This window comes from Anser anser (genome assembly GCF_964211835.1).
Source record: "Anser anser genome assembly, chromosome: 3".
Lineage (NCBI taxonomy): Eukaryota > Metazoa > Chordata > Aves > Anseriformes > Anatidae > Anser > Anser anser.
In genome coordinates this window covers 13335267-13351947 of record NC_139722.1, presented here as the reverse complement: position 1 = coordinate 13351947, position 16681 = coordinate 13335267, and the positions used below count along the sequence as shown (strand labels likewise).

The 16681-nt window shown below is 36.6% G+C and overlaps 1 long non-coding RNA gene across 1 annotated transcript in view; it reads right to left on the bottom strand.

Moving 5' to 3' along the window:
* LOC310895903 overlaps window positions 1-16681 on the bottom strand; it is a 105651-nt gene that overhangs the window by 19843 nt on the left and 69127 nt on the right. Inside the window, exon 3 of the long non-coding RNA XR_014581039.1 lies at window positions 15625-15726. This is a non-coding gene — a long non-coding RNA (uncharacterized lncRNA). The remainder of the gene's footprint in view (window positions 1-15624; window positions 15727-16681) is intronic.

Sequence of the window (16681 nt, the reverse complement as noted above, 5' to 3'; positions counted from 1 at the left end):
ACGGATGCGTCAGAAAGAATTCCAGAAATTGCTCTGTTGTACTCAAAATAATGTTGTTTGAAACTACAGATGAGCATATTTATTTCATGCTCTGAGATTCTTACTGACTCAGTTTGGAAGGGCTTTAAGCAGAGATGATTTAGGTATCTAAAACCCTTTTTTTCTTTTTCTTGTTACCTTGATTATTTTAATATTACATTCCATCCCTGAAAAATTCTTCTGTGCTTTTGTAAATTTATTTATGACCACAAACCACTACCTTGAGAACAGAGGGTTTTAAGTTAGAATCGGGTTGTTCCTGTTGGATATTAAGTTGATCGGGAGCCAGAAATGTGCCCTTGCTGCATATAAGGCTAATGGTATCCTGGACTTCATTAGATAAAGTGTTGCCAGCAGGTTGAAGGAGGTGATATTTCCCCTCTATAAGGCTTAGGTGAGGCTGCACATGGAGTACTGTGTACAGTTCTGGACTCCCCACTACAAGAGAGGCATGGAACTACTGCAGAGGTCCTCCCAATGGAGGAACACAAAGGTGATGAAGGGACTGGAGTATTGCTTGAGAACAAAGAAGGATTTGTGGGTGATGTGAAGGTTGGAGGTCATCTTGGGCATAGAGATCACAAATTAATAGAGTTTTCAATTCTTGGAAAAGGAAGAGAGTTAGCAGAACTGACACCTTGTACTTCCGGAGTGCAGGCTTTGGCCTGTTTAGGACACCGGTTAACAAAGTCCCTTGGAAGGCTGTCCTAAAGGGCAAAGTCCAGCAAGGCTGGACAGTCTTCAAGAAAGAAATCTTAAAGGTGCAGGAGCAGGCCATCCCCATGAGCTGAAAGACAAGCTGACAGGGAATAAGATTGACCTGGTTGAACAGAGAGCTTTGGAAGAAGGAGCAGAACAGTCAGGAGGACTATAAAGATGTTGTAAGGCTGTGCAGAGAGAAAATCATAAGGGCCAAAGCCCAACTGGAGCTTAATCTGGCTACAGCAATTAAAGACAATGAAAAACGCCTCTAAATATATTCGCAACAGAAGGAAGACTAAGGAGAATTGCCATCCTTTTTTGGATGTAGGGGGAAACGTAGTGACAAAGGATGAGGAAAAGGCTGAGGTACTTAATGTCTTATTTGCCTCAGTCTTTAGTAATAAGACCAATTTTTCTTTGGGTACCCAGTACTCTGAGCTGATAGATAGGAATTGGGAGCAGAATGAAGCCCTCATAATCCAAGAGAAAATGGTTAGTGACCTGCTACACCACTTAGATGCACACAAGTCTATGGGGCCAGATGGGATCCACCCAAGGGTACTGAGGGAGCTGGCAGTAGTGCTCACCAAGGCACTTTCCATCACTTAGAAGCAGTCCCAGTTGACTGTAGGCTAGCAAATGTGATGCCCATCTACAGGAAAGGCTGGAAGGAGGACCCAGAGAACTACAGGCCTGTCAGTCTGACCTCAGTGCCAGGGAAGATTATGGAGTGGATTATCTTGAGTGCCGTTATGCAGCACTTACAGGGCAACCAGATGATCAGGCCCAGCCAGCATGGGTTTATGAAAGGCAGGTTCTGCTTGGCTAACCTGACCTCCTTCTATGAGAAGGTGACCCACTTAGTGGATGGGAGAAAGACTATATCCCTATGGATGTTGTCTACCTAGACTTTAGTAAAGCTTTTGACATCATTTCCCACATCAGTCTCCTGGAAAAATGGGCTGCTCATGGCTTGGATGAGCACCTACTTTGCTGGGTAAAAAACTGGCTTGGTGGCTTGGCCCAAAGTGCTGTGAATGGAGTTATATCCAGGTAGAGGCCAGTCACAAGTGGTGCCCCCAGGGCTCAATAGTGGGGCCAGTTCTTGTCAATATCTTTACCAATCATCTGGACGAGGGGATCAAGTGCACCTTCAGTAAGTTTGTAGATGACATGACAATAACATCAAACCATCTGCACAGGAGCAATCAGGCTGTATGTGAGGAATGTGAGAAGCGAGGTTCCTAGTTCCCTTCCGGAGAAGAAATCATGCAAGGACAGTTCTCTCAGCTTCCATGAGAAATCCTTCACTCTATAATCAGTAGTAGTACTTCTCTGAAGAGGGGAAAAGGTTTTTATTTTTTTTTAAAGACAGTTTGTTCTATGTCAGTGCTCAAAATCATGTTCTTATTTTTACTGCATCGTACCTATGACTTTGTGGAAATCAGCACAATGGCAGCTTTAGCATGGAACAGTTCCTACTGGGCAGAGCTGAATATTTCTTGAGTCCCGTCCTCATTCTTTGTATAAAGACAGTCCACATAATTTTTTTTTGTATTTTTTATTTTTTATGAAATACATATTCTTAACCTGGGTTTTTAGTATTTTAATATATGTCTCTCAATATCTATTTCTAATATGCACATGTATGAACACATACACACACACACAAACAAGTGCATGATTTCTTAACTAACTTTTCATATCTAATTAATCTAATAGCTTTCTACAATGAGATGACTGGCACGGAGACTTGAGGGAAGTGCAGTGGATGTTTCTCATCTTAAATTTTGAGCACTTTTGATGCTGTCTTCCAGAAGACAAAATCATGAAGCAGGACTAGAAAAGAGTACATTGTGGTAGGCTGAAAACTAGCTGAAGTGCCAGGCTTGAAAATTTAGAGTCAGTGGCACAGTATCCAGCTGGGAGCCATTCACCAGTGTTGTGTCCCAGTGAATAATACTGAGGTTGATATTGTTTAACATCTTCATTAATGACCTGGATGATGGGACAGAGTGTATCATCAAGTTTGTAGGTGATACAGAACTGGAAGGAGAACTTCATATACCTAGATGGGCATGCTGCTATTCAGACAACATTGACAGGTTTGAGAAACGAGCTGACAAGAATCTCATGAAGTTCAATAAAGAAAAATGGAAAGTCCTGTATCTGGCCCTGCATAACCCCATGCACCAGGACAGGCTGGGGGCTGTCCAACTGGAAAGCAGGTTTGCAGAGAAGGATGTTTTGGTCCTGGTGAACAACAAGGAAGACTTAAGCCAACAATATGCCCTTGCAGCAGGGAAGGCCAAACAACATCCTGGACTTCATGAGGAAGGCAGGTCAAGGGAGGTGGTCACTACCCTCTGCTTAGCATTGGTGAGACACATAGAATAATAGAATCACAAAATCATAGAATGCCTTGCATTGGAAGAGACCTGAAGAGACCATCTGAAAATCATGAACCATGAAAGTTCCATCATCCCTGCCGTGGACAGGGACACCTTCCACTAGGCCAGGTTGCTCAAAGCCCTATCCAGCCTGGCCTGAAACACTTCCAGGGATCCACAGCTTCTCTGGACAACCTGTTCCAGTGCTTCAACACCCTCACAGTGAAGAATTTCTTCCTTACATCTAATATAAACCTACCCTCTTTTAGTTCAAAACCATTACTCCTTGTGCTATCACTACATGCCCTGACAAAGAGTCCCTCCCCAGGTTTCCTGTTGCCCCCTTTAGGTACTGGAAGGCTGCTGTAAGTTCTCCCTGGAGCCTTCTCATCTCCAGGCTGAACAACCCCAACTCCCCTCAGCCTGTCTTCATAGGAGAGGTGCCCCAGCTGCTTGATCATCCACATGGCCTTCCTCTGGACTCAATCCAACAGGTCCATGTCCTTCTTATGTTGTTGGCCCCAGTAATGAATGTCATGTTCCATAGATGGTTGCAAACCCAGTCTTCTTCTGTGAATGGGGGGATGTGACTAGAGCACTTGCTAGTGAATACTGAAGCAGAAAAAAACTTCCCCATGTCCCGGGCAATGAGCTATCCTGTTTTCTTTAGCAGAGGGCCCACATTTTCCCTAGTCTTCCTTTTATCACCGATCTACTTATAGGAGCCCTTCTTGTTGTCTTTAATGTCCCCGGACAGATGCAATTCCGTCTGGGTTTTAGCTTCCCTAACTTGATCCCTGGCTGCTTGGTACTCTAGCAAGCAGATTCCTGAAGAGGCCCAAGCCTGCTCTCCTGAAATCCAGGGTAGTGCCCTCCTTTCTGCCCTAAGGATCTCGAACTCCACCATTTCATGGTCACTGCAGTCAAGACTGCCTTTGCCTGTCACATTCCTCACAAGCTCCTCGTTTTGAGAATGATGTCCAGTAAAACACTTCTCCTTCTTGGCTCCTCTATCACATAGTACATAAGAATGGGATAGTACCTTAGAATTCCAATGTCTTGTTTGGCATGCAAGTTCAAGGGAAAAAAATGACAGTAGAAAGTACATCAGGGTATATATAGTCTGAGAAAACATTCTGAAAAAGGAAGAAAAGAAGGAGAAACACTGAGATTTCACTTCCTTCAAGGGAGACAAATACGCGTCCTCAGTTACCTTCAAAGTCTGTAGATAATATTGTTTTTTTGGCTATCTAAACCATATATAGCATATATGTCTCTGATAACAGTGCATATATATATACCCAGTGCTCTCATCTCCAGAGAATTAGCAGATACAATTTAAAGCAATAGCAGAATATCTACTAGATTTCCAGTACTATATCTGAACTGTGGGACACAGGAATATTGCCCTGCACCTGGGTCTGAATGCATGTCTTGTCTGCTTATTGGCCCTGCTGAACCCAAAACAATTTTGCTGAAAGAGACACATGAAGTGTCCTAGGAGGTAACAACATATACCAGTAGCACAGCCTAGATGTCACTAGAGAGTCTCTAGTATTTTTTCTGTGGGAACAAGATTTTACTTGAGAAAGAAGGCTTTTTTTTTTAATTTTTGCAATTTCCTTTTTTTCTTTTTTTTTTTTCTTTCATCTTTTTTTTTCTTTTCTATTATCTGTTAGAGATAGGTGGGGGTTGGGAATATGACTCAGTGGTACTGTTTCCCTGCTCATAAGATACAGGCAATCTGTAAAAAGATCTGCAGGTTATCAGCAAAGCAGGTTATTTACATGAAAGGTATTTTGAGGGTAAGATTGCTACAAAATATCTTCTGTTTCTGTAGGTAGCCTACCTCTTCTGATTGGGATGGAGCTTCGGATCTGAATGTAGTCTACAGGAAGTGCACTACTTTTTCTTAGTAACATGGATCTGTAGACAAGAAGATGAAAAATCACTCAACCTCAGTACAGCCTCTCTGTTTCCCCACTGTCTGTGGCCTGATCTTGCCTGTTCTATCTGAGAGGAGGGGGGGGCTTATTTCCAAGGCTAAATACAACATGGAAGCAAGTGGTTTGGGTAGTAGCCAAATAGTGAGATATATAAAGAGTACGTTGACCATGTTTAACCAGGCAAATTCTGCTGAGAATAAATAATTTCTCAGGTTTTGACTTTGCTTTATAGGATGATAGGTTTCCACATGAATTATGTAGTTGTAGTATAAATGTTATATGCAAGTATTTTTAGTGTAATTGTCTGCATGAATCTAACATAATGACCTTAGAATAACAATTAAATTTCTGCATGTGAAAAGTGAGGCAAACCGTTGATTCTTAGACCTTTGTACAACCTATTGAAACTAAGTGGACAGCACTGCTTCCAGATATGATAACCTTCATAAAACTTGGAAGAAAGAGCACTGGCTGCTTTAATTTAATTTTATTTATTTATTATTATTTTTTTAGTAAAAAGCTAGGTTAGTAAGATTTGAATTATTTTATGTTCTCACCCAGCTCATGGTACATTAAACACTTCAAGTCTCTGGTTTTGTTATTCCTTATTTTGTGATTCTCTCAGTTTAAAATAAATGTAATTTTAGATAAAGACTTTCTGTTCTCTTTCTGCCTGTAAGGAAATGTATTGTAACAATAGATGCCATAAAATTACTATAATTAAATAATGAGCAATTGGAGAAGTACGGGACGGTAAGAAGAATAGTTCCTGGCATTTTCTTCAGGAAATGCACTTTTTCATCTTGGCCTTTAGGAGGTTTGGATTTGTTTTAAACTGTTTCTTTTTTCCTTTTTTTCCCCCTAATTTTTATTTTTTATCTTCTCACTTATTACAATACAGAGACCAGATGCCAAACATACATGAAGAATAAAATCTCTTCTGGGGAATGTGCTGTTGCAGTTACTTGCTTTACTGGTCATTTTTATTTTAGTGTTTTGCATGCAGTATTTTAAACAACATCTGCCTTACCCAAGAACATAATTCGGAAACCATGTAACAACCTTTGTAGCAGTTGGCCACATTCCCGGTTTGAGTTCCTCAAAAGCCTTGGCTATGGGCTGCAGATGAAAGGAAAGCAAAAGCAACAAGATGGCTTAAAAAGTGGTCTACTCTCAAATATGGCAAAGTAACAAAGGCACTTTTTTTCCCTCCCGATCTACTCTCTGTGTGTGCTCAGATTAATACCTGATGGCTTAAGTGACTGAACAAGCTTTTAGTCTATGTTCCTGTTAGCTTGGTAGGGCCCATTCCAATACCAGAGCTAGATAATATCTTGCCTCATGTTGCATTTAAAGATTTATTTTCAAAGTGGTAAGTGGTAGCACCAAGCTAATTCCCTTTGAAAGAGCTTCACAGATACTCGGGGTTTAGTTGGCATGACTGACCCCTTCCCCTTCAACTGTTTTTCTTCCAGTGTCATAGCATTATAATGGCTACAGTTGCTCCCCAGTGTTAATGACAAAAACAAGCCAAGGAAGAAAATGCATTTTTTCTACACAGTACTATTTTTCCAGTGCAGAGGACTATTAGGATTGAGCAAGCAGAAGTGACACTTTAATCCATTGGCTCTCCCATGTTATGACAGTGATGCTTTTTATCTAGGATTGGATTATCTGGTTCAAAAGTACATGAGCAGTGACAATGATGTCCTCTTTATTTGGGGAAGATTCAAAATGTGCCACACAAAGTAGAATATTTTCCGTGAAACAACATTAAGTATTTCAGATACATGGTGCCTTCTTCTAGTGAAAGTTAAAGAAATAGAATAGATGGAATTAGATCTGCTAGGACTTTCCATGTGTGGCAGCTATTGGTAGTGATCAGAGTATGACAATGCTTAGAGGAAGAGAAACCAGACTCGGAAGAAATGTGTTGATGTGGCACTCTGCCTAGAGATACTAGAGACTAAGGGAGGAACATCATTGGTGAAGAACATCTGGGCTTGGACAAACATTTCTTCTTTAGGAGAGGAAACCAGAAAAGCTTGTGTTTCATGCAATGCTATATGTGTTTATAATGAATGAAAAGCTGATTGAGAGGTAGATTGATAATGTGGAACATGCTGAAAAAGTGAAGATACAGAAGGTCAGTGAAATGAGAATACATTTTTGCTCGTAATTAGACAAGAAGTGGTTGGGAATATGCTGTGTTTTAGAGGTCTGAGTGTTACACGTGTTATGCCTGAATACAGGTGGGTTCAGCTTTGATAAACAAAACATGTAGATATATGCTTAACTTTAAGCACATGAATAATGTCAAAATGGGACACACATATTTAAAGCTAAACCTATGCTTAAGTGCTAACTAGACCAGGATCTGAGTACTTAGTTTGAGGCTACAATATCTGTTGCCTCTTCTTCCCATTTGATTTAAAGGAAAAAGGTCATTGATTATCCAAAGACAAGTATGGAGTGAATCAAACACAATCTTTCATCGAACACTTTCTCTAAAAATATCTTAAAAGAACCTAGAGAATAATACAAATGTATACTCTGAACACACTGATACAGAAGACCATCATGTCTACATATTACATTTGCTGTTGAATATTGCATTTTTTCCCATTTCCCATTTCCCTTCAGCCCTTCCTGTTGTATTAAGTAATACTCTTGGCACTAACAGCCTAGATAAAGGATGTTGTTTCTGATGTGTAATGGTAGTGGTGTAATTCATCATTTAGCACTTCATTTACATTCACATTCACATTCACACTGCACGGCTTATTATCTGCTGCAACAGAATATGTCTGTAAACCAAAATTATATAATTGTTTATAAAAAAAGGCTGCTTATTATGATTGTGCACTTTTACCATATAGATTTTTCCTTTCAACTTATTTAAAAACTTTTACTTCCACATTATCAATCTACCTCTCAATCAGTTTTTCATTCATTATTAACACAACCTTGAAGGTTGTCAGACAATACTGTAGTTACCTCCAAGTGACTCTTCAAAATTACTCTTGTCTACTAGATAATCCTTAAAGGGCTTTTTTTGAGATAATATGATATTTAGCACCCATAATCACTAAAAAAAAAGTCTTTTTCTAGACAGTTTTGCTTTGGCGTTGGCTAGGAACTTTGCAGCTACAAATGCATGTCCTTACTATTCATAATAAAGATATTTTCAAAATATGCTCATTTGAATCAGATTTTCTATCACAAAATACGGTCTGAAACAGAAATAGTGGCTTCTTATACAATGGGAAACCAAAATGCTGCTTTCCTTCCTTTTCACTTCCTCCTTCCCTTATTTTTCAAAAATCATGCCCTTGAGAACTTAAGTTTGCCAACATATGTTTTACATATGTTTTAAATAGCCTCAGTGTTTCGTGTATTACCTGGGAAAAAATTACTGTACAGTATCTCAAAATGTCTCCTCAGAAAACAAACAAAAACTGCATTGTTTTACAATTGTTTTCAGATATGGGGTAGCTTATAAGGAATGGCTTAACTAATTGTTTTAATGAGTAGAAGTGCACAAATTAGCACTGACTGCTTAGATATTGCTGATATTGACAGATACCTATCTATCAATACTCATATACCGCAGATACTCATACTCTCAGATACTGTAGAATAGAGGTGGTTTCTACCTTGGTAAAGATGGACCCAAGTGAACTCCATTTCCACCAAAACTGAGAAGTCCATTTTCACCTGGGCAAAATCAAAATATTTCCCCCACTCCCCTCCTTCTTGGGCTGATCACAGGTGATTCACATGGTTGTACCAAGCCAGTAGAATAGCAGGCGGGAACAGGGACAACTGTATAGTGTTCCCAGCTATCCTTAAACTCTGACAGATGGACACATCTCAGATTAACTCAGATTAAACAGTCATAAAAACTGCATAGGAGAAAGTTACAAACCCTTTATAAGGTAATGGCTGTGGCTGCTTCCTCCCCCACCCCCAGAATATAGAAAATATTATTTCCTTGTTGTTACTGTTTTTGTAAGTGAATAGACCATGCTGTTCTTGTTTTGTATCACACTCTGGTAAACCTTCCTTGCATTACTTTCTGCACGCATATATGTACGTTTACATGAGTTTACTAGAAAATTTTCTTTTAAGATTGCCAACAGCTAAAGACTTAGTTTTATTAATAACAAAGAATTTCTGTCTAGTGACATTCATGCTAGCATACAAAATATGTTCACGTTTACAAGAAAGCATGAAATCAGCTGTATATAATTGACAGATAAAATTAAATACCTCAATTTAAATAATGTTATAAAATACACTGAAAAAATGTTCTACTACAATAGTACTTGTAAAGTATTAAAGATGTTCAAAATATAAAATGATGCCATTTGTCCTTGGTTGCTTGTGTTTTCCTAATATGAGTTATGAAAGAATGGACCAGAATGCTACACTGTTTCTCTTCTTTTTCTTTTTCTTTTATTTTGATACAATTTTTTTTTGTTTTTATAATTAAAAATAAATATTAAAATTTCAAAAAGAATACTTTTGGGAAGGAAGGTCAATTTTTCATTTAAATTTCATTTTATAAGTTTTTTTTATTTAACATTCTATGTTATGTTTGCTTTTATTTTTATTTTTTTTTTTCTAACAGGCCTCTGGTCATGAATATTTTCATATTTATGAAAGAAAAGGTAGTATTTCTCAGACAATAACAACTGATCATATTTAGATACAGAAAAGAAAGATAAAGCTTTTCAATTTAAGCTAATATAACATAACTGCAATAAATCTGTTTTAGAAACAACCTTTTTTCTGATTTCTGTTCAAATTTTTCACAGCCTCTTTTTCTTTTTGGCTCATTCCCTTTTCAGAAAAGATTGGTTTATTCCATTTCAAGATCCTAACTCTGAATTTTTTATTATTCGTATTGTTTTTAAAACAATGAAAGATGGTTATAGTCAGATAAATAAATATATTTTCATTAAAAACAATATTCATATTTCATTGAACCAACCATGTTTAACTTCCTATAGAGGAAAGACTACTGATGAGTTCTTGTTGACAATGATTATATAGTGCCAAAGGAAGCTGCAATATTTACATAGGACTGAGAGCAAAGCAGCTTAATATCTACTGAAATATGATATTTTTGTCTTGTGCGCATCTTCTTTAAATATTTAAAAATTATTGTAATGCTATTTATATTCTTATTACTTTGATATTGTGTTTGATGAATGGTGGTAACTTTTTATGTGCCAGTTTCTAATGTCCTTTGCAGTAACCATGTATTTTTTTGTAAATTCTCAAAATCATCTTGCTTCAGGACATTTGGAAGTTCAAACAAAGAGCTTCATTTTTTTATTTTATTATTTTTTTTTGGTTAAGATTTACATTAACTTGTTATAAACTACTGATAGAATGAAAGAGCCTGAGCACTGGATTTTATCCCAAGATTAAATTTACTGAATACTCTGGATTTGATATACGGAGAACATACTGGAGAGAACGATAAGAATAGCCAAAGAGGATAATAAGTATGACAGAAACGGAAAAAGACAAATCTTGGATAGATTTAAAAAAAAAAACTATTCTAACAGTAAAGATTAACTGGCCAAAAAACAATGAGGTAAACCTCACCCAACAGTGCAGTGCTGCACTGTTAACATAGATTCTTAGAGAGGAATTCAACTACAGTCTGTATCTCATCATGTGGTAGAAATATCACTTATTTAAAAAAAATTAATAAAGTGAAGACATTTTGAGTCATGTGAGTCTCACATGGTCAGTCATATGTTGTGGTGTGCAGGCAGTATAAATGTCAGCTATACTTATGAATGTACTCTATGTTTGTGTGACCATATTTACATCTATGATCTGGTACTGAATACTTACAACTTGTCATGAAATAAAAATACTACCATGAAAAAAGAGACTAGAGTGATTCATTGGGAATCAAAGAACAGGTCATTGGCTATAGAAATTGTAAGAAGCATGTTGGGCTTCCACAGGATATGTGGAGGAAAATCTGGTTTCAGTTTGTTCATTTAAACCCATACTTGAAAATAATTGTTGGAATAATCTTACCTGACAAGTTAACATAAGAGATCACATTTACCATAATTTGAATGATTCAATGGAAAACAAAAACAATCTGCATTTCTTTCTTTCCTAAAAGCTACTAAATTATTTTACCATTTTGAATACAAGACATATGTTCAACTGACTTTAAGCCATGCTCATTCCTAAATTTTGCACAGTAACACTCATAAAAAGTTTTTTCATATGTCAGTATCCATTTAAAGTTCAAGGCAGTAACTTTCATTAATTGTCTACTATATGATTCTATGATTCTGTGATAAATGAAGGTAACTTCAAGCTTTGGGAAACCTGCATTTTTTCCATTAACTTACTTGTTAATTATTCCATCAATGAGTGATTAATGAGACATTTTCTGTTTTTATGTTGCAGTGCTTAACAGTGGCCCTTAAAAACTTTCAAATATTCTAAAGGACTATATAATATTATCCTAGCAATTCCAGTATATCAGGAATTTTCCAGCAGAGAGATATAAAGTAAAAGATCCAGATTATATGTTTACATATTAAGTTTATATGCAGTAAAGCCTTTTTAAATGAAGTCTAAGCCTGAACTATGTGTTATTAAAAAATGAGAGATCTTGAACCCAAACAACATGAATCTCAGACAATATTTTGGTCAAATCTGAGTTGAGATGTCAAAGCTTTAGAAGTTTCATTATACAGCTGGAACTTTAAAGTTATGACCCACAAAACCTTTAAAATCTTTTTCAGATCACTTTTGTCTCTAGCTGTTCTTTAAAGACCAAGTGATTGGACTCAGAGTTAACAGCTGTTTATTAGAAATTAGAATTCATAACCTGGATTGGAAGTGTAAAAACATGTGAAAAGATGGTATAACTTTCATTATCAAGACAAATTCACTGTCATGGGCAAAATTACTACATAATCCTGTTTATTAACTAGTTATTTAGATCATTGTTTCTGCTTAACATTATCTGTGACTGTTGAAAATGATCTCCTTAGTATTGCCAATTATAAGAATATATCACTCGTACTTAGTAGTTTAACATGTCCAAGTTCATGCACGTTGACTGTAATATTAATGTTGAATTTTAATTACAGCATTCAACAGTGTGTCCCTACCAAATCTATGGTTGCTGGCCAAGAGTTAAGAGGAAAGATTCCACTTCCTCTTCTGACAAAAGATATAATAAAAGGAAATGGAATTATATCAATCCTCTTTTCCCAGGAGAGATAGTAAAGAGACTAGGAAATGCAGCAACATAGTCTTGCTTCAGTTTCAAGATTACTCCTTATTGGAGGAATGGATTGTTAACAAGATCTTTTCACCTCTAGACTGGTGACTCAACTGTAGTCAAGAGCAAAATAGAGCTGAAAGTCATGACTGATCAAGTGAATGTTTCACTGACAAAAAAACCTCAGATGATGTACCTTTTGTGGAGAAAGCTATCTGTAAAATTACTTGCACTTTCCACCCCAGATCTTACCATCATTGGAAAACGCAGTTGAACAGTCTGAGGACATGGACAACCTTTCTCCTAATGGGTGTTCTTTAGTGTCTTTGGTGGTTTTATGAGACAAATGAATTTGACCATCCACAGGAAATTATAACTCTGCTTCCTATCACGTAGTTTTTTATGTTCCAATTCAATAAATTTTTTTTCAACGAAATATTCACAACATAATTTCAGAACTCTTATTTAAATTATTAGTTCAGCCTTCACATTCCTCTGGTGTGCACGGAAAAGGAACCACACTGAAAGAAATGTTTTCAGACACTGATAACAATGGAGAATTCATTCCTCCCCCTAGAATGTTTGCAAAATCACTTCAACGTCCTCATTAAGTCCTTCTCTCATTTTTGCTGCAGCAGTTCTGACTGTATAAATCTGCTGGTGATCTTAGTGGCTCTACATGGCTCACAGTGATGAGACTTAAAAGCAAATTCACTTATATTCTTCACTTGTGTACCACAATGTCCATTATCTTATTGTGAGATTTTGCAGACTGTCTACTTGTGCACATGTAGCATAGGTGGGATGACACATTATGCATGATACAAGAATATAAATAATAAACTAGGTAAAGTTCTGAATCATATTGAAGTTAATGAAAATTAATTTGAGACTTAAGGTGAGATTCATCATTGAGATTTAGGGTACAATTCATCTCATGTCTCAGTCATCTATTTAAGGATGAGGTACACTCCAGACAACTACTTTTGGTCATATGAATCTTTGCTGACATGTTTTTCTGTATACTCTAAAAATTTTATCAGAAACAAGATAAGTCTTTTCAAATTTCTGAAATCCTGTTGTGCAAGACTCATGCATTAGGTCTCACAAAAGCAATGGTCCTCCATCCATACTATGAAATGTTTTATGTGATGGGCATACACGGATATACCATGGAGTGTGCTCCAGGATAAGTTACTATGTTATGGGGAAAGGCACTTGATTTGATGCTTGGCTGCTGATCCTTCTGGCTGTTTTGCTGCTGCTTTTCTCTTGCTCCAGCAGCTCATGTGACCAGCTGCAGCAGCCTCATTGAGTCCTGGAGCAGGAAAGAGTCAGTGTTAGCACACTGTACAGCTATTGCACAGTGGAAAAAACAATTTGCTGGGGCTAAGAAAATAAGTTTCATATTCAGTACCTGAGATCTGATTGGTCTGCCATGTTTTTTATTAATTCAATCACTGCAGCTCCACTTCTTCCCTGCACTTTGCATCATGACACACAGAAAAATCCCTGGTCTTGTTCTCTCAGTTGTCACTGGAGAATTATTTCAAGAGATCTTTGTGCATCCTCTGTATCAGCCATGACCATCACACCCAGACAAGGAAAAGAGGATGTGGACTAGGAAACCCTGCCTTGTCTTGGTCATGTTACCAGCTCCTTGGTCTAACAGCAACTGACAAATGCTAAAGCAACCTGCATCAGCATACAAAATTCTGGCACTTTACTGTATCTATAGCACCACTCACTGTGTGGCTTCATGCATATGACTTGTTTGCAGACCTTTGCAGCTTCTCCCTCAATTCAGATCTTCTTATCTTGAAAACTAGATGATATTTAATCAAATAGTGGGAAGGTAAAAATGTCTGAAGATTGCCTCAAAAAATTGAGGAGTATCCCTTGATATGCATGTGGGGACATGCAACTTCTATAATCATTCTCCTTTGTAAACTAAATAGTTATATTCTAGTTTATATTTGAAAATAACAAACACTTTGAATAATACTTATTATTCCATGTTCACCTTTTCCCCTGAATTCTACTGAGGAAATGAAATGACACCTTTTCCAACTCTATTAGAAAGATGGATCTTCCTGTCTTTTTTTTTTTTTTTTTTTTTTCCCTTGTATTGCTAACACACATCTCATTTGTGATTCTGTTTCCAAATACTTTATGCAGTTTCTCTTTATAATAAATATTATAATAAATAACCTTTGGAACCTTTCAAAGTTTCCAAAAGTGGTTATAGCATTGTTAACCCTATTGTAAACCCATGTGGACAAAAACCAGTCAAGCCATTTTTCCTCCTCAAAACACCAACGTCTGAATCATTAAAAACTGTGATAAAATGAATAAATGTTGATATTTTCTTTCTAGTACTTACATTCTAGTATTTGAATGTTTAGTATTCTTTTTCACTGAGACTTATCCACAGATTAAAAAAGACAGAACTTTTTTTTTTATTTTATTCATAAATAAAGAAAAATAAAGTTCTCTAATACTCATTTTGCTTTGTGAACAGGAACAATAAGTAAACCACACATTATTTCAAGGCTGAGGTTAGAATCCTGAGGCTACGAAGCACTGTTGTCACTTTACTATTTGTAGTTTGTATTTTTTTACCATAAACAGTATATCTCTGATCTCTCAGTTTTATAGCCCCATCCATAACCTCAGAATAATATTTTCCAGACACACAGAACAGCCGTATACAGTATGGTTGCCATCAATTTTATTTTAGATTGAGGAAAATCAAACCAAAACAAATATGTATTTCATAAAATGTTACAAATAGTCTCTCTCCTATCTGTGATGAAAGAAAGTAAAGGTTCAGAACACAGAAAAGAAAATCAACATTGAACAAGACAATTCTTCACCCTTACTGTGAACCAACGTATTTGCTCCTGTATTATTCATTCTTACTCTTACGAAGATTTTAACATTGTTTTCATATATCAACCTGCATCCCACACCATGCTTGTAATGGAGGCTAACATTATAGCTGATTTGAAATTTTGTGTTAAATCCATCTTTGGAAAAAAGAAATGCAGCCATTTAGAAACAATGTATTTTAAGCATAGCTGTTGAATAGGGATTGACATGGAGCTATAGAAAATTAATTTTAAAAATTGAATGCTATATATAGGATTCATTTTTATGCCTCTCTGTTGGCAAGTTGTGGTCCTAACAAGCTTAAGAACTCCAGCAGGATATATTTTTTTTCCTTCCTAAGCCTTTGGAGTGCTATCTATTTGTAGGTATCATATATTACCTCTGTGTGGGGCCTGCAGATGAAATCTATTCCAGGAGTAGTCCTTGTTGGTAGATTTCCAGAAAGCCATCTGTTCCCAATGGGGCATCTTGTCCGCCTTCCCTAGCAATTAGAAAGCAGCAGATGAAGACACAGGGCATAAAAAAGGAGAAGGACATGAAAGAATACAAAATTATATAAGAAAGTCTTGTTTGTTTGAAGAAATGCAAGAGTAAATTGTTAAAAATATAGAGGCTATAATCACCTGAACAAAAGGATTTGTTTATTTATTTTATTTTTACAAACTCCCTATAATAAAACACGGTTCCTGTACCACACACTCTCCACCAGTCATCACTGTTTGGATAAGTTGCTTACTACCACAAGTTTCTGATGAATCAAAATGAATCACTTTATGGTGAACAATGGCAGTCACACAAGTGTTTCCTCTTGAAAGCAGAAGACCTGGATTTTTCACTAGCAAAATGTATTTCATTTTGGATTTTTATTCTTTTTGACTCTCTGATCCTGATATACTTATGCTTGATCCAAAAAGTGAGAGTATTATAACACATATGATTCTGATCCGTAGCCTGTGATACGTCACTGTGGATTACAGTTTTGAAATATAAAAAAATACCAATTTTGAATGAATATATGACAACACAAAGGAAGAAATTGTCAAAATATTTTTCTCTATAAAATGGTGATGTGATCTAATCCTGATCACTTGGTCTCCCTCTACACTTATCAGACAGAAGTCAACATCTCCAGAAAGTTTCTACCCTCTTGTGTTTGACATCTCTCTTAGCAGGAATGAATGCTTTCTAGAAGTGTCTGCAGCTCCCTTTTCCTAGAACAAAGAGTCATGATAACTAGCTGAGACTTCTCAGCTTGTTTTTAGACAGTTATTATCAGATTAGATGAATATTACTCCATCAAAAATAAATTTTAAAAGGTAAATGAAAACATTTTTAAATGTAAAAATAAAATGCAAAAGAAAAAAGCTAGTGTTTTAACTTTACACTTAATCTTATCTCAGGTCTGTGATACAGAAGAAAATGATTCTGTGACAAAA